Source organism: Hordeum vulgare, chromosome 7H (genome assembly GCF_904849725.1).
Source record: "Hordeum vulgare subsp. vulgare chromosome 7H, MorexV3_pseudomolecules_assembly, whole genome shotgun sequence".
Lineage (NCBI taxonomy): Eukaryota > Viridiplantae > Streptophyta > Magnoliopsida > Poales > Poaceae > Hordeum > Hordeum vulgare.
The window spans coordinates 351392047-351418718 of NC_058524.1; positions in this window are offsets into that span (position 1 = coordinate 351392047).

Consider the following 26672-nt stretch of genomic DNA (forward strand, 5'->3'; position numbering starts at 1 on the left):
TATCAAAGAGAGTAAGCCGCCTTGATGCAACCTCTCAAACATAGGTACAAGTAAAGCCAAAGAGGATCAATTGCCATGATGCACGGTTCAAACATAGGCGCATATGTATGATGGTTATACTGGACTGTATGTTTGAAGCGACTCGCCCATAAGACCCGTGTAATCTTGGTGAGTCAATCCAAGTATGGGACCCTAAACTCCAAAGGTTAAAACATTGAGGTACTTGCGAGAGCCAGCATATGGAAAATAGATAAACCATGGGTTCACTGAACCTGCTTCACTGAAGCTTGACTTGAGCATGATCAACCAGTCTAAACAAATAAAGGTTTTTTGCAAAAACCTCTTCGGGTATGATTAAAGCCTTGCAAGCTCGTCAACCCGCCGCGACTCACAGAGCCGGCTCATTTTACACCTTATATGGTGAAGATTCAAAATAGCAAAGACTAAACTCATCTAAAGAGGTGGTGGTCAAAGCGGGACTACAACTCTTCTTCAACCCACCCAATCAAGGCGACTTCTATTGCAAAGGTAATGTCATGAAAATTCAAACATATTGTGCATATACAAAAGCAGTTGTTTGGCATGTTCCAAAACAATGATTACATGGCTCTTTAACGCCAGAGATTTTCTATGTTACAACTTGGTGGCTAGATTTCGTCGGGTTCAATCTCTTCTGCAGCCTGAAGCTTCAAAGAAGTCGCCACTTCTAAACCTCTATTGGCTCATCCTGTGCTAATGTTTCGGGGTCTTGGATCTGGAAGTTGTCCACATCCCACGTGCAATTAATTAAGGCGTGAAATTGAGCTTCATCTATTAAGATGGTTGACGGGTCAGCATCAGGGGCAAAAAGAGGCTTACGACACTGAGGTGGTAAGTCCAAGGGCGCAAAGCTGGGAATCGCCATGCATCTCCCTTCACAATCATAAGTTGATTGATATTTGTCACACCCTGTTTTCACAGCACTTTTACTGTAATTCAAAAATCTGAGTTGATTAAAACTTTTCCAAAATCAATTATGTGAGTGCCATGGTTGTCATTGTATGCTTGTATGCTTGATTGTGTATTATCAAAACCATATTTTTCATAAATTAAATATTCTCAAATATTATTTCCTCTTTCTGATTATTTCAAAACCCTCCTTTGGGTTGCACTACAAGTCCTTGATAGCAAGGAGTGCTTTCATCCAAAGTTGGTGATTTGGTTCTAAAACTATTTTAGTTCATCAAAACCACAAAATACTTATTTTATAAATTATTTTCCTATTTTATTTGCATGTTCATTTCGGAGGCCAGAATTGGTATTCCTATATGGAAAATACTTTTCTGCCTTAGAAAAATCTGAGAAAATTTGGAGATACTCACAGGACATATATTTTCCATACATAAGATTTTCAAACCCTATTTATATTATAAATAATTGAGTAAAACCCTGAAAACATATTCTGTTTGTTTTGACCTTTTGAATTATTTCCAAAGGAATTATTCTCAATAAATTCCTAGGAAATTCCAGTAACCTCCCAAAGCCATATTTGGTGCCCATATAAAGTTTCACGTTGAGCCAACGTGGTTAAGGTCACCAAATAATCCCAGTACCCTTTGTGTCCAGTATGGATTTAGAGAAACTCTACATAGCAAAGTTTATCCAATGGAGCTGAAACTTTGCACAAGTGCCTAATACCTCAAATGAGGACTCCGTGCCAAAAATGGGATTTGTGGGACTTGATTTGCCCACACTCCCTTTCGAAGGAACGAATATGGCCATTTAGGAGTGATTTCAAGTTTACATAGCTAAACTTGTGCAATGGAGCCCAAAATTGGCGTAGCCTCATGTTTTTGCACCAAACCTAGACCTGTTAAGTTGCATAGCGAGTGGTGGGGTGCAACCACCCCAAACCACTGTCGAGCACCTTCTTACAGCTTGGCAAAACCCCTCTTAACCCCAGCTACACCCACTCCCTTTCTCTCAAACTACTAGATTAGGTGGCCAACATCAATTCCCAACTCCAGTCAAGTGGCTCTTCTCTGGTTCTAAGTACAAAATCCAAAAAAACAATCTAAGCTTCAGCCCAAGGCTAACAACATCTAGTTTCCTCCCCTCCTTTGACTAGCCGATGCTCCCACGGGATTCAAACGGCTAGGCATCTCCAAGCAAGGGCCCAGGACACGCCATACACATCTAAGGCACCCAGAGCGCGCCAGCATGCCGTGGCATGCCAAAGCTGCGCTCTGGGCGTGCTACCGAGAGCAGCCGAGGTGGGGTGACTCCCTCGGCCAGTTCTAGCCTCCCCGCAGTGTCTCTCCTCTCCCCCGACATCGCCTCTTCATCAGGCAGCCCCTAGGGCCCATCCTTTCACGCGCTGAGAGCCAGTGCGCTGGGTGCCCGCGCACACCAGTAGCGGCCAGAGGAACGGGGCCATGCAGGCACACCACTCCTCACTTCCCTCTCTCTCGCAGTGAGCTTAGAGGTCCAAAACCACGTGCTGAGACTGTGGTTTCGACCCCAACCTCTCTCTGTGCTCCCCTGTGCGCCACGGTGAAACCACCGAAGCTTCCCTCCCGGTGCACCGTCGCGGGCCTATATAAGGCCACCCCTCGCTCCAGCTCCCCTCACTCCACTCCATCGAGACCCCAATCACCTCCCTAGCAACCCCATTGAGCAAGCAAAGTCCCGGTGCTCGAGATCAACCGAGGCCCCTCTGCGTCGGAGCTCCGGTCGATCTTCGGGTACACGTCAGTTCTTGCGTCTCTCTACCCACCTACACACTCCCCGTGACCCCAGGATCATTTCCCCTCTCTTCCCCGAGCGATTATGTGCCCGTAGCCACCACCTTCACCATTGACCGAAACATCTCCACCACGGCCACCTCGTCGCTGGTGAACCAGAACCGCCCCCCAGTCGTCGACTCGACCACTAGTAGGCAGGCAACGATGAGCCGGACCCATTCCCTCCGTTGTTAGGGCTTTAGGACGTCGGTAGCCATGCCGGCGTTCTCCTCCTCCTCTTTGTCCAGAGGTAGGAGACGACCCCGTTAGGTGTGCCCCACCTGTCGGTGGCCTACCCTCCACTACCTCGCTCCTCGCAGTCACTGACCATACAGGCCCGCGCGTCATGTTCAAACCTGACGGCGCGCGCGCCTGGGCAGGCTGGCTGGCTGGCCAGATGGGCCAGGCCAGCCCTAGGCCGAGCCAAGCTAGGGTTGTTGCCCTTTTTCTTTTATTTCAAAACTCTGTTTTAAAAGATTTTTATAAAAAAGATTTAACAAGTGAAAATTAATGATTCTTCCACTATTATTCTTCTAAAAATCAGGAGTATTTAATAGATCTGTTAGACAAATTTTTAGGAGAACTTATTTGTTTTATAATAATTAGAAATGTTATTTGTAATAGTTTTGCTTTTGTTAAATTGCTTTTAAAAATATTCCTTTCAATAAACTGGAGACACATATTTTTAGAATAACAATATGGATTTATCAGAATTAAACAACATTTTTAAAGTGACTTTTTATCTGTTTTGGAGTGACCTACTTATTGCTTTTTATTTATTACGATGATAGAAACCCCGTTTCATGAAGGAGTTGGACTTGAAGACCCCGAAGACCCTGGATACTTAGCTGACCAAGGCAAGAAGCCCTTTGACCATGTTTCAACATATTTTATATTGCATGCTTGGTACAACAAATATTTCCGTTGCATATGATCATAAGTATCGATAAATCATTGAAGTGATGTTATCGATGGCTCCTCTGGAGCACTTGCATTTTGAGCATGATCCTACCACCTATGAGGGTGACGCTAATATGATGTTGACAAGTAAATCTAAGGATAGTAGTAGCATGAGCATGATGAGGGTATAAATCAAAGGTTTATGGAAACCCCGTCGGGTGCCACTAATGCCCGAGGGTGATGACGAGTTAGGTGGCCACTTTTGGTGAAGTGTTGCACTGGGTATTTGGTGACTGTATGGTTTCCGAAATGGGATTACATTTATGATGTGTACACCATCCCAACCTTACATGTGAGACCACGTTACCCCTTTATGGGATGGGGCTATGTTGATTACTCTGGTCGGTGCTAGCAAAGAGCCACTTTACTAGTGGCGGGAGTGATGTGTGGTCACTCTGGTGATGGGGTCGTGACAGGTAGGACGACTATGCCGTTTTTACGTGTTTCGGGCACACCGTTGGTCCCCGCATGAATGATACTGTCTAAAGTCGGTGCTCGTAAGACGTACATCATGTGGGCTGGGTACCAATCGAGTGGACCTCTTTGTCTAGTATCGTTGGGAGAAGGCATTGATCGGGTAGTTACCTCGGGTATGTTATATACTGATACGTCTCAAACGTATCTATAATTTTTGATGGTTTCATGTTGTTATCTTGTTTACTTTGGATGTTTTACATAGCTTTTATATCTTTTTTGGGACTAACTTATGCATTCAGTGCCAAGTGCCAGTTCCTATTTTTTCTGTGTTTTTGACTCTTTTCAGATATGATTTTCGAACGGAGTCCAAACGGAATAAAATCCCCAAAATGATTTTTTCCTGAATGGAAGAAGATCGGGGGACTTCAGGACCAGGCTTGTGGCCTCCCTGGCGCTCCCCTGCCCTAGCTCTTTGGCCTATAAATTCCCTAAAATCGCAGAAAAAATCAGGGCGTCCACGAAAACCACTTTTCCGCAGCCGCAAGCTTCCGTTTCCGCGAGATCTCATCTGGAGACCCTTCCCGGTGCACTGCCGGAGGGGACTTTGGAGCTGGAGGGCTTCTACATCAACATCATCGCACCTCCAATGACTCGTGAGTAGTCCACCTCAGACCTACGGGTCCGTAGTTAGTAGCTAGATGGCTTCTTCTCTCTCTTGGATCTTCAATACAAAGTTCTCCATGATCTTCATGGAGATCTATCCGATGTAATCCTCTTTGGTGGTGTGTTTGTCGAGATCTGATGAATTGTGGATTTGTGATCGGATTATCTATGATTTATATTTGAGTCTTTGCTAATTTCTTATATGCATGATTTGATATCCTTGTAAGTCTCTCCGATTCTTGTGTTTTGTTTGGCCAGCTAGATCTATGATTCTTGCAATGGGAGAAGTGCTTGGTTTTCGGTTCATACCGTGCGATGACCTTTCCCAGTGACAAAAGGGGCAGCAAGGTATGCATCATGTTGTTGCCATCAAGGGTAACAAGATGGACTTTCATCATAGATTTGAGATTGTCCATCTACATCATGTCATCTTGCTTAAGGCGTTACTCTATTCTTATGAACTCAATACACTAGATGCATGTTGGATAACGATCGACGTGTGGAGTAATAGTAGTAGATGCAGAAAGTATTGGTCTACTTGTTTTGGACGTGATGCCTATAGATATGATCATTCCATAGATAACGTCATGACTTTGCGCGGTTCTATCAATTGCTCGACAGTAATTCGTTCACCCACCGTCTACTTGCTTTCATGAGAGAAGCCACTAGTGAACACTACGGCCCCCGGGTCTATTCACAACTATCGTCTCCACTTTTACTTTTACTTTGCTTTTTTTCCTTTTTTGCTTTCAGTTCTCACTTTGCAAACAATCTATACGGGATTGAAAACCCCTTCATAGCGTTGGGTGCAAGCTCTTTGTGTTTGTGCAGGTACTTGTGACTTGACGTGATCCTCCTACTGGATCGATACCTTGGTTCTCAAACTCAGGGAAATACTTACTGCTTCTATGCTGCATCACACTTTCCTCTTCAAGGGAACACCAATGCAAGGCTCCAAGGCCGCGGGGGAATCCTTTGCATATTTGCCAAGGAAGTCCCTGTAGGCGTAGCCAGCAGCAGAAGGACCTCTGACGCCGTTGTCGGGGAAGGTCTTTTGTTGCCGTAGCATATACCGCGAGTCGTGACACGTCAGTTTCCCAGATCTTGTGGGTATAGCGAACAACCTCTGCGGAGTGTAAAATTCGAATAGCCATGTCCAGGGTCAAGGACAGTTTGGTGGTGTTGCTCAAACTACGTCCAATCGTTTCCGCATAAACCAAGTGTGTGTGTGTTTTATGGTGTTAATACGAAAGAGTTGATATGACCAAGTTTGGTGACTTGGCTTATCGGGTGAACCCATAGTGTTCAGCCCTTATCAAATATATTGATATTTGTAACTTGTTCTTCTAAACAACATCTAGATGATGTTGCACTTCCCTGATCATGTTTATTTACAGTTAAGTTGTTGTCCACCAAACTGCACATTACTTGTTGTTGTACCAACTACATTGTTCATATCATGGGCTGTTTGAGAGTACATTCAAAGTACTCACTGGCTTGCCATTGGTTATATTGTTGACCAGACATGGAAGGATCGCAGTTTGGAGAAGAGTACGTCTTCAAAGACGGCCCTGCGAACTAGGACGCTTCCCAGTCAGAATGCCTATTGGTGTAGGCTGATGGCATGGGCACCCTCTTAGCCCTAAGATTTTTGCTACTAGTTGTATCAGTGTGATTTGGCCTTATAGGTCCTACCTTGTGAACTTGACCTTTCGGTCATGTCTTGTAATAATTCGGTACTTGGATGTAAGACTCTTAATATTCAGTATCTATGTGTTCGGTGAGCATTGATCTCTGGGATCACTGAGCACGTTCATTCGACAAACTCTACTCGTAAGTCGGAGTCCCCACAGAGCTGGTATCAGAGCCATCCTGACTATAGGAAGCCTTAGGTAGCTTGGAAGATATCCAAGATGAGTAGTACACTCATCCTTTACACTTGAGTTTTTTGCAGCCACCAAAAACTTTTTAACCCTCTCCTACAACCTTGTAGATGGCCGCCGTACGTGAGATGCTTCTGGAGACGAGCTTTCCCCTACTTTTGGGAGATAGCCTCGAGAAGTGTCATGTACACCGCACGCCCATCTTCCTCTACCACGAGCACTGGGTCAACGCCGACACCAAGGAATATCACATGGACGTGATAGTGAAGGATAATGACTCCCCAACTAGTTGGTTCTTTGAAGGACTACAAATGGAGGATCTGATGTTGGCAGTGGAGACAGCCGCATGAGAGGCGCTCGTACGTCTCCGCGACATGCTTCCCGAGATGGCTAACGAGCCAGCTACCCGCCACCTGCCTTTTGTTAAGGAACAGATTGACGGGAGTTGGACACTCAACCCATCTTCATAGGATGGGACGCCACTCAGGTTTCAGACCTACTTCAACCTCTCCTTCGACCCTTTGACTCACCTTTTGATCAAGGAGTCAACGAAGCTTCGCCAAGAACTGCACCAAGGTCAAGAAGGAAGGAGCACCCGGAGGGCGGTCAACCATTGCCTTCCGAGGAGGAGTACCACTGCTCCCGGCCACTCCCATTCAGAGTCGCCGTCTGACCGCGGAAGAGTACACCGAGATCCTCACTGCTCTGCGAACTAAGAGACGCCATGATGAACCAGTTCCATCTCCCACACCCCTGAAGGAGAAAAACACCGATGCAAATGAAGACGAAGACCCTACAGAACCTGCCTACGAGACCGAGCAGTCCACCACTTAGGAGTATGGCTTAGGCAATTAGGAGTCTTCCCCAAGCGTAGTGAGTCCACATACCGGTTCATGTGAACCATGAGTGTTGTGTGAGCATGTATGATGCAAGACGTATTTCTGCCTTGGGTAGCTTGTAAGCGACTATATCACTTATTTCAAATTTAATGCATTAGCTTTTCCCAAAAACCTTTGTTTAAAAATATCACATTAGCACTGCAACATAACCCCCTTATTAGAGCATCATCCCTTATGATTCCCGGCCAATTCGGCATATTGACCTGTCTACTCCCCTGACAGGGTGGTGATTTCAACTCCCACCAGCACCTTCGGCAACCCCGGCTCTGCCTCTTCAGGCCAGCAGCAGGGAACCAGAGGGGCCGCTCAAGCTGCAGGTCACCATGAGCAGCAACAAGGCGATATTGCAGCGCCACTGCCTCCTCCGGAAACTTGACTATGGCTCAGTTCCTCCATGATCTCCGAGAGGAATGCCAAGCCAGTAATGCCACCATCCAGCAGCTGGCTCAAGTCTTGGTGAACAATCTACCGCAAAACGGGAATGGCAACGGTCGCTCTACTCTATCCGTGTTTATGCGGACTATGCCTCCTATATTCACGAAGACGACTGAACAATTGGACGTCGATGACTTGATCCGCACTATCGAAGAACTCCTCGCGCTGGTCAAGTGAACCGATGATCGCGAGGAAGTCCTTTATGCTTCTCACTGTCTCCGAGGCACGGCCAGAGCTTGGTGGGATGGATTCCAGATCATGCGCTGCTCACATTCCTCCCGGAATGATGACCATTAAGAAGTGGCAATTCCGAGCTTTAAGGCAAGGCAGCGGAACCGTCAAGGAGTACCTGCACAAGTTTAACCTCGTGTCAAGATATGCACCAGAGGATGTCAACACTGAGGCCGCAAAAGTGGAACACTTTATGGAAGGACTGCAACAGTCACTCAAGTATCAACTGGTTGTTTTTGAATGTCGGACCTTCTGCGATCTGGTTAACAAGGCCCTTATGTTGGAGGATAAGCATCATGCAATGGACGACACCCGTAAGCGCAAGCCGATTGGTAGTGGAGGACCCAGCAATCCAAAGCCACACCCATGGCAGTCAGCTCCAGCAAGACCCAGTTATGAGCAGCAGCAGTATAAGGCTCCACCATTCCGCCAGAACTACCAGCCTCACCAACAAGTCAACACCAAGCCAGCATGCAACCCACCGAACAACAGTGGAGTCAAGACCAACATCCTGGGACAGGTTACCTGTTTTGGATGTGGACAAACTGGGCACTATTCCAGGCAGTGCCCCAACAAGAAGCCCGACGCACCGCGCCCCAATGTGCCAAATCAAGGTCAAGGAGCACCAGGCAGGAACCAGGCTCCACGCAACCAGCAATATCACAACAAGGGACCTATTAATCACATCTCCGCAAAAGATGCACAGGAAGACCCGGACCGCATTCTGGGTATGTTCCTCGTCAGCTCCACCCCAGCAACAATATTGTTTGATTGTGGTGCTTTGCATTCTTTTGTTACTCTAAAGTTTGCGGAAAAATGTGGTTTGAAGCCTACCCTACTTAACGGTCAAATGGCAGTACATACCCCGGGAGTAGTGCTAAGGACCAACCTAGGCTGTAGAGGAGTCGGGATCAATATTAATGGGATAAGCTTCTTAGCAAATCTCATCGTCATTAAGTCGCAAGGCTTAGAAGTAATCCCTAGAACGGATTGGTTGGCCAAACACCAGAGCAACTTGGACTATGCCAAGAGAACTATTACCATGACAAGCGACCAAGGGATCAATGTCAAGTATGTCTCTAAGCCTGTATCCACTCGACTCCCGCAGGATAATAGCCTATCGGGAGAAGAGCTGGACCGAGTGTCGATAGTCTGTGAACACCCGAAAAACTTTCTTGATGAGCTACCAGGGATGCCTCCCTTTATGGGACGGGGCTTTGTTGATTACTCTGGTCGGTGCTAGCGAAGAGCCACATTACTAGTGGCGGGAGTGATGTGTGGTCACTCTCGTGACGGGGTCGTGCCAGGTAGGACGACTATAACTTTTTACGTGTTCCGAGCACACAGTTGGTCCCTACATGGATGATACTGTCCAGAGTCGTTGCTCGTAAGACATACATCATGTGGGCTGAGTACCAATCGAGTGGACCTCTTTGTCTAGTATCGTCACGGGAAGGCATTGATCGGGTACTTACCTCGGGTATGTTATATACCGCGAGTCGTGGATGACACGGAAGTTTTCCGGATCTCGTGGGTATAGCGTACAACCTCTGCAGAGTGTAAAACTATTCGAATAGATGTGTCCACGATCAAGGACAGTTGGGCGGTGTTGATTAAACTACGTCCAGTCGTTACTGCATAAACCATGTGTGATTTATGGTGTTAATATGAAAGAGTTGATATGACCAAGTTTGGGGACTTGGCATATCGGGTGAACCCAGAGTGTTCATCCCTGATCAAATATATTGATATCTGTAAACTGTTCTTCTAAACAACATCTAGCTTATGTTGCACTTCCCTGATCATGTTTATTTATAGTTATGTTGTTGTCCACCAAACTGCATATTACTTGTTATTCTACCAACTACATTGTTCATATCATGGGCTATTTGCGAGTACATTCAAAGTACTCACTGGCTTGCCACTGGTTATATTATTGACCAGACATGGAAGGACCGGAGTTTGGAGAAGAGTACGTCTTCAAACACGGCCCTGTGAACTAGGACGCTTCCCAGTTAGAATGCCTGTTGGTGTAGGGTGATGGCATGGGCGCCCGCTTAGCCCTAATATTTCCACTACTATTGGTATCAGTGTGATTTGGCCTTATAGGCCCTACCTTGTGAACTTGATCTTTCTTTCATGTGTTGTAATAATTCGGTACTTGGATGTAAGAATCTTAATATTCAGTATCTCTGTGTTCGGTGAGCATTGATCTCTGGGATCACTGAGCATGTTCATTTGGCGATCTCGACTCGTAAGTCAGGGTCCCCACAATATTTCAGAAGGTCCATGCATTCAGCAAGGCGGCTTACTGCAGGGTGAATGTCTTTTACGCATTTCATATAGTCTTCTTGTGTGAATTCTGAGCCGTCATCCTTATATTCCGGGAAGCCGCCAGCTATTTCATCCAGATTCAGTTCTGGAGCATAAGCTAGTGCCCGGCTCATGGCCTCCATCACTCCCTTGCGCATGGATGATTTCCTTATTTCAGCTATATGTTGAGGGATAGTTGAGAGTCTCCTCAGCATGTATTTGATGTATTTTACTGGGTCTTTATCTCCCCAAGCAGCTTTGACAGTCAACAAGCCGCCGACATACAATTGATCCGTTAGGAGGTATATGGCCTTCAGCTTCAATCCTAAATCATCTTGAGGGTAGGCGGATCGAGGGCCTATAAAGGAACAAGGGATATGTAAGTCGCCAAGCACCTCGTGTCCTTTGTCACAATGATAACAAGTTTTATGACGGACTTACCAAATATAGCGTTGGTCATCTTGGAGATATGTTGACACTGGCCAGATAATTCTGTTGTAGCTTCTACAAGTTGACCCTCGTCTTTCTCTGCTTGTTTTTCAAGGGCGTCTTGTTACGCCGCAGTTGATTCCTTATACTTCAAATATTCAGTTCTGACCAGTCCAAGCTCTGCCGTTTTGGCCCGGAGTTTTTCTTCTAGTATGGCCCTGGCGCCTTGTTGGCATCCCAGAATTTTTTGCATCTCGCTTAAGGATGCGTCAGTTTTCCTAATTGTCTCCTACAAAATCAGACACGAAAGATAACTGACATTAATATTGTATGGTTTGCATTGAAAGGTGGACGGACAAGTCTCAAGCATATTGCAAGCAATCCACTCGACACTTGGGGGCTAATGTACTTGTTTTTCTCACAGAAAAGATAAGTTTTTTTATTTTTGTTAAGGAAGACCCGACACATCTTCAAGAAGATGACCCGGCCCTTGGGGGCTACAGGTTTAAGCTTTTCAAAGACTACTAAGCAAGACCCAGATCATCTTCAAGAAGATGACCCGGCCCTTGAGGGCTACAGGTTGAAGGTTTTAAAAAACTACTAAGCAAGACCCGACTCATCTTAAAAAAAGATGACCCGACCCTTGGGGGCTACAAGATGAAGCTTCCTCTAGGTTATTAAACAAGACCCAGCTCATCTTCAAGAAGATGACCCGGCCCTTGGGGGCAACAGGTTGAAGCTTTTAAAGATTATAGCACAAGATCCGGCTCATCTTCAAGAAGATGACCCGACACTTTATGGCTTAAGGAGGATATATAAGATAGTTTGTGTCAAAAATACCTCGTATCTTCTCTTCATCATATTTACTATGCCGGCTTGAAAATCTCGTCTCTACGCGAGGCAGTTCAGATATCCTGAGTGGAGCTCTTCGAAGTTCAGTTCCTCAATGTTTGGAAGGTCAATTACAGATTTTCCTGCCGTCATCTTGGTGGAGACGTCCCCGGCAGTGTGCTTTGCCAACACGTTATAGACAGGGGTTGTATGACCCGTCCCAATGATAGTGACAACATCATCTTTAGGTAAAGCACCTTTGGTTGACTTCATGGGGCTTGGCGGCTTGAGTTTCTCCTTGTGACTTGGCTTCACCACCTTATTATCAGTTCTGGATGGAGTAACTTGGATATCAGGGATGTTATCTGTGGTGGCGCCTTCAGGAGGATCAGCATAAGCCCCAATATATTCTTCTGGAATATCACGAACATGAACGTCTGCTTCATCCATTCCAGGCCTGTAAACGTTTAGAGCTGACCCGCCGGTTTTCCGTTTCTTAGCTTGAACTCTACAAAGATGGAATGTTATGCCACACTTAAATTGATCATCATAAGGAAAAATGCATACAGCAATTGATGTCATACCCTGCGAGACGGACAAGAGGTGGTAGTTTGGAAGATGCTGAGTCACGAAATGGAGGAGGAGACACCTGTTATAGTTGCAAGGATTAATGAATGTAGGCAAAGGTTGTCAATAAAACTTGATAGAAGAAGAGAAAGTACCTCAGTTCGACATTTGCAGTCAGATGCTTTTTCAGGTAAACCTGGCATAAGATCACCCGAAGAGCTACTGGTGTGGCGTTTTGGGGTATATAAGGCCATTTTCAAAAGGAAGTTAGGATCCAAGTGAGCATATGGGTGACTCATAGGAACTTTCAAACAAACCCGCCTGTGAGGTCTTTCCATGGAAATACTTAAATCAGAAGAAAAGGTAATTACCTCAGCCTCTTCAGCATCACATTCCCCGTCTTCTCCCTGGATGTTAAAATACAAGGTTAGAACAGATCTATGATGCCTTAATCGGATGGTTCAGGAATTCACCTGAGACACGTCTTCAGCATGTGGCGAATAGCCCACAAAGGATGACTTTCCCGAGCCAGGTTTGCTTTTCTTTTTCTTGGCAAGGGTCTTCACTCTTTTTACAGGTGGCTTGATGACCTTACGTTTCCAGAAGTGTGCAGTTTTCTATAAAGAGGGAAAGTTATTTCTATGAAAATGCATAAGAAGGCATCAAATCAAAAGGATAAGAGGTAAAATTATCTACCTCAAGAGCAGGGTTGGCACGACAGAACGGCTTTAAACCAATTTTGAAGCAAGCCTCTTTGGTTTCACCACAGAGCTCTTTCACGAGACTGTTAATTTCTTCAGTGTCAAGCATGCTATTCGAGAAACGCTGAGCATTGTTCAAATTACCATCATACTCACACATCAACAACGGATCAAGTCGACGCCGGTAAAACCATTGGCGTTTTGAGCCCTCAGCCGAGGCTAGATAGATTTATGGGTGGCTTGTTCTTCTGAAGTCAGAGGTTCAGGGAGTTGAGATTCCATTGGAAGCCGATCTTCTCTATAGCCTGGTAGGGGATTCTCATGATCTCGAGTGGTGTTCTTGCAGTAGAACTGGGTTTTCTCCCACCCTTTAGGATGGCTGGGCAAGGCGGCAGGCGGGAAGCCAGTTTCACGACGCCTCTGGATGGTAACTCTGCCAAGCTCCAAGCTAATATCACCAGCACATTCTGTTTGGCGATTTAAATAGAAAAATTCTCTGAACAGAGAAATGGTGGGTTCTATCTCCAAATATGCTTCACAATAAACCTAGAATTCGCACATGTTACTAAGTTAATTGGGACCCGGATCTTGGGGGTGGAGATGGAAAAAGTTGAGGGCATCTCAAAAGAACTTTGAGCCGGGGGGGCGAGAAGCCTCGTTCTATGTGATGTACAAAGACTACTACTTCCCCTTCGGCGGGTTGAGGTCGAGCTTCTTTGGTAGGGGCCCTCCATCCAATCACCTCTTTCGGGAGCAAGATTCCCATTGACACAAAACGTTGTATGGCGGCTTCGTCAATATCAGAGGTAACCAGTCACACTTCAATGTTTTTAACATAATGTCCTAAGCCGGAAAAAGGTCAGCTGCATAGATATAAATGGCGGGTTACTCTAAAATGACTAGCATAAGGGGACATTGCAATGTTCTAAGTCACCTAAGAATGGTAAGGTGCATGATAATGGTAGGTCATGAAAACGACTAAACTGACGTCATAGTAAGTCGCTGTAAGGTCGAGAAGGACCACGGACGATCGAATTTTGCTAAGTGTTGGAAGAATAGTTTTTTATCAAAATTATAGAATAGTTTGGATCTACAAGAACTTCAGAAAAGAAAGGTACATGGATGAAAAAAACAACGAAGAACAGCGACGACAACAACTAAAGGGTGACGGATTTACATCCAGAGATATCGGTAATGTTTTTGCTAGATTCATCTTGCATCCGTTTCCACTACTTGTCAAGGGGGTTTAGCTATGTTTAAAGGAGTACATAGACTAGCACTGCTAATGGAGGTATGGAGAACCCTAGAGGAGCTCCGACGAACTACGGCACGCGATTTGAGTAAATCTATACAAAGAGATGAAGGTGTAACTGACGGTGTCGACTGGCGAAGGAAATCCAAAGCTGGGCGCAGAGATGAGCGAAGAAGAAATATGTGCCTCGTAGTGGAACGCAGGAGAAGATGCAGCGGCGGCGCGTCAAGGGTCGAGTAGCTCGAGGAGGAAGAAGAGGAGATAGGGTAAAAAGTGAAAATATTCTCCGTCCGTATTTAAGGACCGAAGGGGAAAATGAAACGGCAGGTGCAGGAAACAAGGAGGCGCTGTAAATTTGGAGTTGATGGCGCCTCGATTTTCAGGTTGTACGATAAGATCGAAAGGAGCCTTTGCGTGATGTCATGAAGATTCCTGGAATTTCGGAGTAAGTGACATCATCATTCCACGTGGCGTAAACTTGAAGAAAGTTCATAAGCCGGCAATTTTTCCGTTGGAAGTAAGATGGCGAGTTAAGTGACCCGCCAAGATTTAAGAAGAGATCTATTGACGTGAATAAATTCAAGTCAATCAAGGGCCTAATGTTGGTGATATTATCCCTGTGGGCCCGATCAGGATAATGGAGGCTCTATACCTATGGATATGATGGGCCGTTATTAAAGAAGTGGAAGGTGCCAGATGAGACGATTGGCCCAAGACTCATCAAAGGCAACTTGCAGTCCATGTATGGAAAGAGATACCAGGAGTTTCCTTGCGTGGGAGGCAAGGCGAGTTAGAAATAATCCGGCTTACAAATTGTAATAAGTGTTCGACTCTTCCAAGACCTAGAGCCTCGACCTGTATATATAGGCGAGTCTCTAGGACAAATAGGGTAAAGTTAACATCAATCGAGAGCTAGGTCAGGCGAATCCGCAACCTTGTAATCTATTCCCACATCAATATACACAAAGCACGACGTAGGCTTTTATCTCAATCTGAGGGGCCAAACCTGGGTAAACTCGCTTCCAGCTTCCCGATCAACCCCTTCGAGTCGCCACATAGCTGCGATGGCCTCCTCACTAAGTCATTTCATGAGGACATCTACCGTGCCAAAACCACGGCAGTTGGCGCCCACCGTCGGGCCTGCGCACGGTGGAGTTGAGTTTTCAAAGGGAGCCTTTCCAAGGTTCTGGAGCTACGCGGTCGGCCTTATGACGAAGAGCCGCCGCGGCAAGTACTACATTGACAGCTCAAGCTGGGGCCCCGAGACTAGATCGATCGAATCCGGGTACCGGGTCCACTTCGGCATGATCCACGTCTTCATCAGCAAGGTTGGAACGCCAGTTCCCGAGTCGGACATCTCCACCGACATTGTCGAGCCAGCTCGGCTCGCCCAACCCGCCGTGCGTCAGATCAGACGATGTCGCGCCTTTGTTGGCTTCACGCAAGGAGTCGCCCTCCCAGAAGAGTCGGAAGCTGGCGGACACACTCTTGTCAACTCCGATGGTGAATTATCGATTGGAGACACCGATTCAATATGCCCCCTCCACGAGGGGAGGCTGAGCGGTTTCCCTTATGCAGCGGTCTCAGAAGAACCACAGGGACACCCCCATCAGATTTCCATCTATATGGCAGGGGCTACGGTGGCTCAGGATCAGCCAAACACTGCAAAGCCAATGGAGCCAGTGGATCAGGCAAAACCCCAGCTCAGGCTATGTCAGATCTAATGGTAGAGATGGCAAAAATCATGGAGGTGGTTGTGACAGTTGACAACCAGGCGGAGGTTAACACGGAATTAGCTAAACTCCATGAAGAGATGGGCCAGATTCAGTGCCAGATCGATGTGGAGAAGACCCAGATGACAGATCAACGAGCCCAGATGGACGAGGAGGAGGAACATCTAAAGCTGGAGGCAGGGCGACTTGAGCGCCGATGAGTTACGTCGAAAGCCGTGTACGAGCGGAGGAGCCAGGGTCGCATCCCGCCCAACCTTAATCCAACCCGCTTATTCAGCAGCCCGCAAATGCCTGGGGAAGATCGCAACCCGCGAGGACAAGGTAACCCACAAGGGAAGATCGCCCAACTGCCAATGCAACCCCCATTGAACCCATAGGCGAGTTAGCCCTTCCAAACGCCTCAGGATCACTTCTCCAATCCGGTGGATAACGTGCTGGCTCCGACCCACCATCTGGAGACTCTCCCCATCCGTGGGAAAACTTCCCAGGAGGTAGATGCACAAAACGCCATAGAGATGATAAAGATTGCGGTCGAACTTGGGTAAACTCGCATACCATTTCCCGATCAACCCCTTTGAGTCGCCACATAGCTGAGATGGCCTCATCACTAAGTCCTTTCATGAGGAGATCTGTCGTGACAAAACCAGGACAGGGGGCCCGGTCGTATACAATCTCGGCTCGTTATTACGTGAGAGTGTCACGGTGGGGGAGTATTTGGGAGGACGCGAGGACGCTTTGGCCTCGCGAGTGTCCTTACCCCCGAGGCATTAGGCGCATGCTTCCTTTTTGGTGTTCACCCAGCGTGGAGCATAGGTCATCCACTCAGCGTGGGAGGGACCCCTCTACGTCCTCGGGGGCCCCGGGCGTATACGGCCTTAGCTCGTTATTACGTGAGAGTGTCAGGGTGGTGGTGTATCTGGGAGGTCGCGAGGATGCTTTGGCCTCGTGAGTGTCCCTACCCCCGAGGCATTAGGCGCCTGATTCCTTTTGGTTCATTGGTAAACCTTGTTGACTTCTTCTTCTTTGGGAGTGTGGCTGAGTGTTTGCTGACTCGGGAGGCCTACAAGGATAAGCTTCGACCGGAGTGCCCAAGCGGGGAGCCGACCGCCCAAAGATGCAAGCAAGGTAGAACATTAGGGTTCAAAGTGGGTGCGATGGAAAAAATTGAAGGATACGTAAATTAAAGTAGTGGCTGGGGAGTGCACTGAACTCCTGGAGGCCTAATGGCCTTGTGGGCGCCATTGGACACAGTGAGCCAAAAAGTTACCTGGCAGCAGCCAACAAAAAGTCACCTGGCGGCCATGTCGCTGAAGTGCTGAGGGCGTCGTCGTCGCCCGATCTCCTGCTTCCATGATCGCGACCTTCACGGGTCCCCCGTCTCCCGAGGCTCGGGACCTTCGCTTGGCCCGAGCATCTCCTCCTCTTCCTCACCACGCCCAGCAGGCAAGGCATGAGCATGGGCTAGTGGAGCCGCCGGTAGGTAGCAGTCGCGTTCCCCAGCCCGAAGGCATGAGGGTGCCGGTGCCTTGGCACACCCACCGATGGTCAGCTCGCACGGGCCAGAAGGGGCCTTGAGCCGCGACTCTATCCATTGCGAGCACGTTGATGCAGATGCGGGGCCAATCGACCGTGCAGACCACGACAACTACGATTGGTGATTGATACGTCTCCATCGTATCTACTTTTCCAAACTCTTTTGCCCTTGTTTTGGACTCTAATTTGCATGATTTGAATGGAACTAACCCGGACTGACGCTGCTTTCAGCAGAATTGCCCTGGTGTTGTTTTTGTGCAGAAATGAAAGTTCTCGGAACGTCCTGTAAATTTACGAAGAATATTTCTGGAAAATATGAAAAATACCTCCGCAAAGATCCACCGGAGGGGATGGGCGAGTGGGCCACAAGCCCTATTGCCGCGGCCCCCCTGGCCGCGGCAACCAAGCTTGGAGGGCCCATGTTGCTCTGCCGCCCCCAAACTCAGCTCTATAAATTCCCTTTCGTCCCGGAAAAACTCAAAAGAGAAGATTTCATTGCGTTTTCGATCCAGAGGCGCTGCCACATCCCGTTCTTCATCTGGAGGGCAGATCTGGAGTCTGTTTTGGGCTCCGTATCAAGGAGATCGTCGCCATCGTCATCATCAACCTTCTTCCCTCTCCAATTCCATGAAGCTCTTCATCGTTCGTGAGTAATCTATTCGTAGGCTCGTTGGGTGGTGATGAGTAGGATGAGATCTATCATGTAATCGAGTTAGTTTTGACGGGGATTGATCCCTAGTATCCACTATGTTCTGAGATTGATGTTGCTACTACTTTGCCATGCTTAATGCTTGTCACTAGGGCCCGAGTGCCATGATTTCAGATCTGAAATTATTATGTTATCACCAAAATATGTGTGTTTTAGATCCGATCTTGCAAGTTGTAGTTACCTACTATGTGTTATGACTCGGCAACCCCAGGGTGACAATAACCGGAACCACTCCCGGTGATGACCATAGTTTGAGGAGTTCATGTGTTCACCAAGTGCTAATTCGTTGGTCCGGTTCTTTATTAAAAGGAGAACCTTAATATCCCTTAGTATCCTTTTGGACCCCGCTGCCACGGGAGGAGTGGACAACAGATGTCATGCAAATTATTTTCCCTAAGCATGTATGACTACACACGGAATGCATGCCTACATCACATTGACGAACGGGAGCTAGCCACATATCTCTCCGTGTTATAACTGTTGCAAGATGAATGTCATCCAAACGAATAACCGATCCATTGCCTACGAGTTTGTCCCACTGCTACTGTTACTCGCTGCCACCGTTACTTGCTTTGTCCTGCTGGTGCTGCCACTACTGTTGCTACTACTATTACTTGTTGTTCCTGCTACTTGCCACTGCTGTTACTCGCTACTGCTGCTACTTGCAACTGCTGTCACTACTGCTGTTCCTTGCCACTTCTGTTACTCGTTACACTGCTGCTACCTGCTACAATACTTTTTCTCGCACCGTTGATGGGAAAAGACTATTTCCCGTCCACGGGCAACTTACTGGCGCCATTGATACAATAGTTAGGAATAGTCTGTCGTCAACAGATCGTTTCTGGCACCGTTGCTATCATACTACTTTGCTTCTGATACTTTGCTTGCAGATACTAATCTTTCAGGTGTGGTTGAGCTGACGCCTCAACTTCTAATACTTGAGAATATTCTTTCACTTCCCGTCGCGCGAACCAACAAATTTGGTTTGAATACTCTACCCTCGAAAACTACCACGATCCCACGCGCTGGTGGTCCATTGCAAGACAATTGCTAATTGTTGAGCAACTAGAGCAGCTCTTTTCTGGCTCCGTTGCCGTGGAGGCATCAAGTCAGGAATAGTTGCATGTCAACAGTATTTTTCTGGCGTCGTTGCCAGGGACTGCTAGCAGCATTTTTCTCGCGCCGTTGCTGGGGCAGGATAGCTATATTCTCTGAGTCACTTGGGATTTATATCTGCTATCACTATGAAGAATCTGAAAGATCCAAAAACCAAAGTCTTGCCCTCAACTACGAGGGGAGGTAAGGAACTGCCATCTAGCTCTGCATTTGATTCACCTTCAGTTATGAGTAAATTTCTGACACCGGCTCCTGCTAGAAATCTTGATATGTCTCTTGTGCTTGATACTGCTTATGATGCTGATGCTAGAGATGCTATGCCTGATACTGCTAGAGATGCTATGCCTGATACTGCTAGAGATACTACTTTGCCTGATATGCCACTAGGGGTATTCCTTGATGCTCATATTGCTAGAGTTACTGCCAATTCTCGTGATGCTTCTGAAACTGCCGATACTATTGAGATAGAACCTGCTTTTGCTCCTGCTAGATCTAGCTCTCCTAGATATGAATTGCCTGATATACCTGAGGGTTATGTTATGGAGGAAGAGATAGCTGAGGATTTTCTTGCATGTAAGGATGCCTATGACGCTGAGAAATTACTTCTCAAGTGGAAGGAAAAATCTTTGAAAGCTACGATGAAATACGATCCGAAGTTTGCCACTTCACCTATCTTCATCACCGATGAGGATTATGAATTCTCTGTCGACCCTGAGATAATCTCTCTAGTCGAATCTGATCCTTTCCACGGTCATGAGTGTGAGATGGTCGTAGCCCATCTTACCAAACTACATGATATAGCCACCCTTTTCACTAGTGAGGAGAAGATCCGCTACTACTATATCCTTAAGTTGTTTCCTTTCTCTCTAAAGGATGACGCTGAAGCCTGTTTCACTTATCTTGCTCCTGGATGTGTGAGTTGTCCCCAGGACATGGTCTATTACTTCTATGAGAAATATTTCCCTGCCCATAAGAAGCAAGCTACCTCGCAGGAAATATACAACTTTGCTCAACTCAAAGAAGAGAGTCTCCCACAAGCTTGGGGGAGGCTCATCCAGCTATAGAATGCTTTGCCTGATCACCCTCTTAAGAAGAATGAGATACTTGATATCTTCTATAACGGACTTACCGATGCTTCCAGAAACCATCTAGATAGTTGTGCTGGTTGTGTTTTTAGGGAACGAACTATAGAACAAGCTGAGATTCTACTGAATAACATCTGGATCAACGATAATGCGTGGACTATTCCCGAACCACCTCCTAAGCCAAATCCTAAGAAAAGAGGTATTCTATTCCTCGGTCCCGAAGATATGCAAGAAGCTAGGAAATCTATTCAAGAGAAAGGCATTAGATATGAAGGTGTCAAAAATCTACCGCCCATCGAAGAGATCCATGGTCTCGATAACCCGATACAGGTAGTAGAAGTAAATTCTCTGCGTAGGTTTGATGAGAGTGACATTCCTTTTGACAAACCTGCTAGCCTATGCTTTGATGAATTTGACAACTTTGTTGCCAAAGAACAGAGTTTCAATGATTATGTTAGCAGACATTTGGAACAAAGTACTCGTATGCTTAGTCATTTAAGTGCTTGTGTAGACAGAAATGTGAATGATCTGAAGCTTCTGAGTAAACATGCCTCTATGATTACTACTCAGATAGAACAAGTACTTAAAGCTCAGAATGACTTGCTCAATGAATTAAATGACAACTCTATCAGAGTCATTACTAGAGGAGGGAAAATGACTCAGGAACCTTTGTATCCTGAAGGCCATCCTAAGAGAATTGATCAAGATTCTCAAGGAATTAATGCTGATACACCCAGTCATCCTAAGAAGAAGGAGAAGGATGATAGAAACCTACTTGTCAGTTCACCAAATACAGTCAGACCTGAAGAACCAAATGATATTTCTGCGTCTGATGCAGAAACACAATCTCGTGATGAACATGAACCTGGTGACAATATGGACAGCGATGTTCATAATAATGCTCGACCTAGCAATGATAAGGATGTGGAGACTGAACCTATGGTTAATCCTGATAACCCACAACCTAAGAGATATGATAAGAATGACTTCACTGCTAGGAAGCATGGTAAAGAAAGGGAGCCATGGGTTTAGAGACCTGTGCCCTTTCCTCCTAAGCCATCCAAGAAAAGGGATGATGAGGATTTTGAGCACTTTATTGAAATGATAAGACTCGTCTTTCTGCATATGCGGTTAACTGATATGCTCAAAATGTCTCCATATGCAAAGTACATGAAAGATATCGTGACTAATAGATGGAAGATAGCACATCTTGAGATCTCCACCATGCTCGCCAATTATACTTTCAAAGGTGGAACTCCTAAGAAACATGGTGATCCCGAAGTGCCCACTATACCTTGCTCCATTAAAGGAAACTACGTAAGAACTGCCTTATGTGACCTTGGAGCCGGTGTTAGTGTTATGCCTCTCTCTCTTTATCATAGACTTGAACTGGATAAGTTGACACCTTCTGAAATTTCTCTGCAAATGGCCGACAAATCAACTGCTTTCCCTGTCGGCATTTGCGAGGATGTGCCTGTTGTGGTTGCTAACACCACTATCTTAACAGACTTTGTTATCTTGGATATTCCCAAGGACGATGCCATGGTTGTCATCCTCGGAAGACCCTTTTTAAACACTGCAGGGGCTGTTATAGATTGCAACAAAGGCAATGTCACTTTCCATGTCAACGGTAATGAGGATAAAGTGCACTTTCCCAAGAAACGATATCAAGTACATTGCATCAATGCTATCGAAAAAACTTCATCGATTCTTATTGGGAGCTTTGAATGCCCTATTCCTCGTGTTAAGATGAAGTATGATTTGCTTGTTGGGGAGATTCATATCCCCATTGAGGTGACTTAGTGGCTATTCGACAATTCTCTGTTCTCTTTTGCAATTTGAAAAGGTTTTGTCATGAGGATTTGATCAACCCCATTGACGAATTTCTTTCGATGACCATGAAATGGATGAATCAAAGAGTCACATACATATGTTTTAAGCATTCACTTTATGTTGATTAGAAGAAAAATGATAGCTTTAGTTTAGTTTTCCCTGTTTCTTGTTTTAGCGTCCCGGAGAAAAGTACCCCGAAAATAAAAGTTCTCCGATGGTCCTGAAAATCTAGTATGATTTTTTCTAGAATGTTTGAAAAATACTGGGACTGAGAGCTGGCCTGGGGGCAACACCAGTGGACCACAAGCCCTGTCACCGCGGGCTACGCCCCTAGCCACGGCAAGCAAGCTTGTGGGGCCCACAGGGACCCCCTCCACTCATTCCAGCTCCCATCCTCTTCTTCTACCTCCAGAAAAAATCGTTTCGCAGTTCAAACCCGTGTTCTTGCTCATTTGGCTTTGATTTTCGATCTCCTTGCTCAAAGCACCATTCTCCGAACCGTTTTGGGGAAATTACTCCTTGGTAAGTGACTCCTCCATTGGTCCAATTAGTTTTTTCTCTAGTGCTTTATCCTTCGTGTATTCTTGCTACCTTGGTGACCCTATTCTTGAGCTTGAAATGTTGATTGTAGCTGGTCCCAAGTACTTTTAGCGCGTGATATGGTCTCTAGGCACTAGTAGGAGTAGTTGCTACAAGGTGTGGTTGGTCTTTATTCACTTTTCTCTTGAACTTCAAAAATTTCAGCAAAAAGAAATTATGTTCAGGAGAAAGCTTCATGGTGGTTCCTCAAGTAAGAAGGGTCCCCATCTTTCTATTCGGGAGACCGATCCTTATCAACTAAGGGACGCACCGGTACAACCATGTGAATGGCCTTCCGATGAGTTCATGATCTAAGAAGGCTTCAAGGATGAGTTTGATTCACTTGTCCGCAATGCCGGGTTAGAAGAATTCCTCTCAGACAAATGTGAACAGTCTGCTATGCTGACTGCCTCTTTCATGCGTAGATTTAAATTTTCAGTTGGTCGTTACTCATCCATACTGTTTGATCTGTATGATAAATCCTACACCATGGATTTGGAGAATTTCAATATGATTTGCAAGATACCCGATGGGGGTAATCTTAAAGATCCTGCTAAGTCTTCGATTAGAGATTTTGTCTCTAGTATAACTATTCGAGAAACTGGAGACATCACGCAAGCTACCATAGGAAGCATTCATTTCCCTGCCTTTCACTACTTTGCCCTCTTCATAGGTAGATGCATTAATGGCAAGGTTGAACATTGTCACCTATGCGCATCCGACCTTAGTATCCTTAAGAGCGCAGTGACGGGTGACAAAAGCTTCAACATGGGAGCTATTATAGCAAGGAGGCTGAATAAGAATGCTAGTGATGGGGATTTCTTTGGTGGCATCTATGCCACTCGCATAGCAAATTTTTTTGGAGTATCCATCCGCGTAGGAGATCCCCCGCTCCATACAGCTTTACTTGACCGCGTCGCTATGACAAGATACTAGTTCCTTGAGAGGGATGATGAATCCCTCCTATACCGATTGATATTTAACTAGCAGCGTGTTTTCCGTATTACCCTTCCTGCTCCTACTTTCTTTGACTTTCAGGTAAAACAGAGATACTACATAACCATAGGAGAGGTAGAGGAGTATGAGAGGGAGGCGACGACTGCTCGTCTCCGCAAGGCAGCTATTTAGGTAGTGGCTGCAGCGCTCCCGTATAACCCCGATTATGATTTTGTGTTTCGCCAGGACCGTCCTTGGGCGTAGACCAAGCTAGGCCAAAAGCATAAGCTTGGGGGAGTACGTGTTTGCACCAACTTTACATTCATTCTTATGCTTTCACTTTGTTAGTCGGTGTTTACACTTTGCCACTGTATTTTCCATGCTAGTTTATTTTCGTTTTCTTGTTTTCTTGTTTTGTGTCCTTTTGAGAAAACCCAAAAATATTTTCCTTCTTATATTGCTTGTTGGGAGCTTTCCTGTGTAAATAGTTTTCTTTTTCTTTGGGTCAAGGTAGAAGATATTGGTTACAATGTTTAAGTGGCTCTTGTATGCATACCTGTTTAGCTTTCAAAGAGCCATATTACTTTCTCTTCTCCTTTGTGTTTGCATGCAGATTCAGCTTAGTCCAATGCACGAGCACTCTTATTATTGTTCACATCATTCGATCGTGCAAGTGAAAGGCAATAATGATGATATATGGTGAAGTTACTGAGACTGGAAAAGCTGGTATGAACTCTATCTATTTTGTTTTTGTAAATATGACTAGCTTGTCGTCCCAGATTCAGCTTTGTTGAGAGAGAACCATATTTGCAATGACAACTTAGAGATCATAGTTTCTGATGCCATGCTTATTTAGCTAGGAGCTTATAATGGTTTGTCTTGAATGCCAACATAGATTTTGAGATGACTATGATGTAGTATGATAGGATGGTATTCTCCTTTGAATGATTCAAGTGGCTTGACTTGGCGCATGTTCATGCATGTAGTTGAAACAAAATCAACATAGCCTCTATGATGTTCGTGTTCATGTTGATTTATATCCTGTTCATGCTTGCACTCCATGTTAGTTAAACTCATTGCATCTTGATGACTGTTGTCGCTCTCTAGTTGGTCGCTTCCCAGTCTTTTGCTAGCCTTCACTTGTACTAAGCGGAATACTGCTTGTGCATCCACTTCCAAAAACCCAACAGTTTTTACATGAGAGTCCACCATACCTACCTATTTGCGGTATCTACCTGCCGTTCCAAGTAAATTTGCATGTGCCATTCTCTAAACCTTCAAAAAATAATCTGTTTTGCATGCCCGAACCGCTCATGTGGTGACAGGGGGCTATTGGTATCTTCCATGTTAGGCGTGTTATCCTCGACATGTGTTTATTCACTGTCATTCACGAGAAAGGGGCCGGTAATTGGAATGCCTAGTTCCACTCTTAAATCGAAAACATAATTGTAAAACAAGACTCCCCCGGATTGATGTTAGTATGGACGGTACCCGAGGATTCGGCTAGCCGTGGAGTGCGATTGATTGGTGGAGGGGGAGTTAAAACTTTACTTTTCTGTTTGGGAACCGCCTATATCATGAGTAGCATGGAAGGTATTGAGAACTCCTGGTCATTGCATTGACAATGAAAGCATGCCACCCAAAATTATTATCTCTGTTTTCAAAGCATGAGCTCTGGCACCTCTATAAATCAATGCTTCCCTCTGCGAAGGGCCTGTCTATTTATGTTCCTGTTGAGTCATCCTCTTCTGATATAAGCACCAATTAGAGAGCACCTCTGTCATTTTTATGCTTTGCTTTTGATTGATATTGAGTATGACTATGACTGGATCTTCGTTGCTATTAATTACAATGTTTAGTTAGCCCTTGATCTTTGAAAGTGCTCTGCATTTATGTTTTGCGGTCTCAGAAAGAGCTAGCGAGATACCACCTATTCATATTGCTTCATGCTTGTTTTGATTGAATTGTTGGTATCTGAAACTCATTATTATTTGCTCGCTAGCTGATTATGCCATTCATATTAGTTTACCGTGACACCTTTGTGTCACTTGCTTATGTGGTTAACTTGTGATCTTGCTGAAATTCTGATTATGGGTTAGACATAGTTGCAACAACAAGATCAAACAGAGTTTGTCAAAGTTTTTCTTTCTCTTTCAGTTTGTCAACTGAGTTGCTTGAGGACATGCAAGGTTTTAAGCTTGGGGGAGTTGATACGTCTCCATCGTATCTAATTTTCCGAACTCTTTTGCCCTTGTTTTGGACTCTAATTTGCATGATTTGAATGGAACTAACCCGGACTAACGATGTTTTCAGCAGAATTGCCATGGTGTTGTTTTTGTGCAGAAATGAAAGTTCTCGGAACATCCTGAAAATTTATGGAGAATATTTCTGGAAAATATGAAAAATACCCGCGCAAAGATCCACCGGAGGGGATGGGCCAGTGGGCCACAAGTCCTGTTGTCACGGCCCCCCTGGCCGCGGCAACCAAGCTTGTGGGGCCCACTTGGCTCTGCCGCCTCCAAACTCAGCTCTATAAATTCCCTTTCATCCCCAAAAAAATCAAAAGAGAATATTTCATCACGTTTTCGATCCAAAGGCGCTGCCACATCCCGTTCTTCATCTGGAGGGAAAATCAGGAGTCCGTTTTGGGCTCCGAATCAAGGAGATCGTCGCCATCGTCATCGTCATCATCAACCTTCTTCCCTCTCCAATTCCATGAAGCTCTTCATGTTCGTGAGTAATCTATTTGTAGGCTCGCTGGGCGGTGATGAGTAGGATGAGATCTATCATGTAATCGAGTTAGTT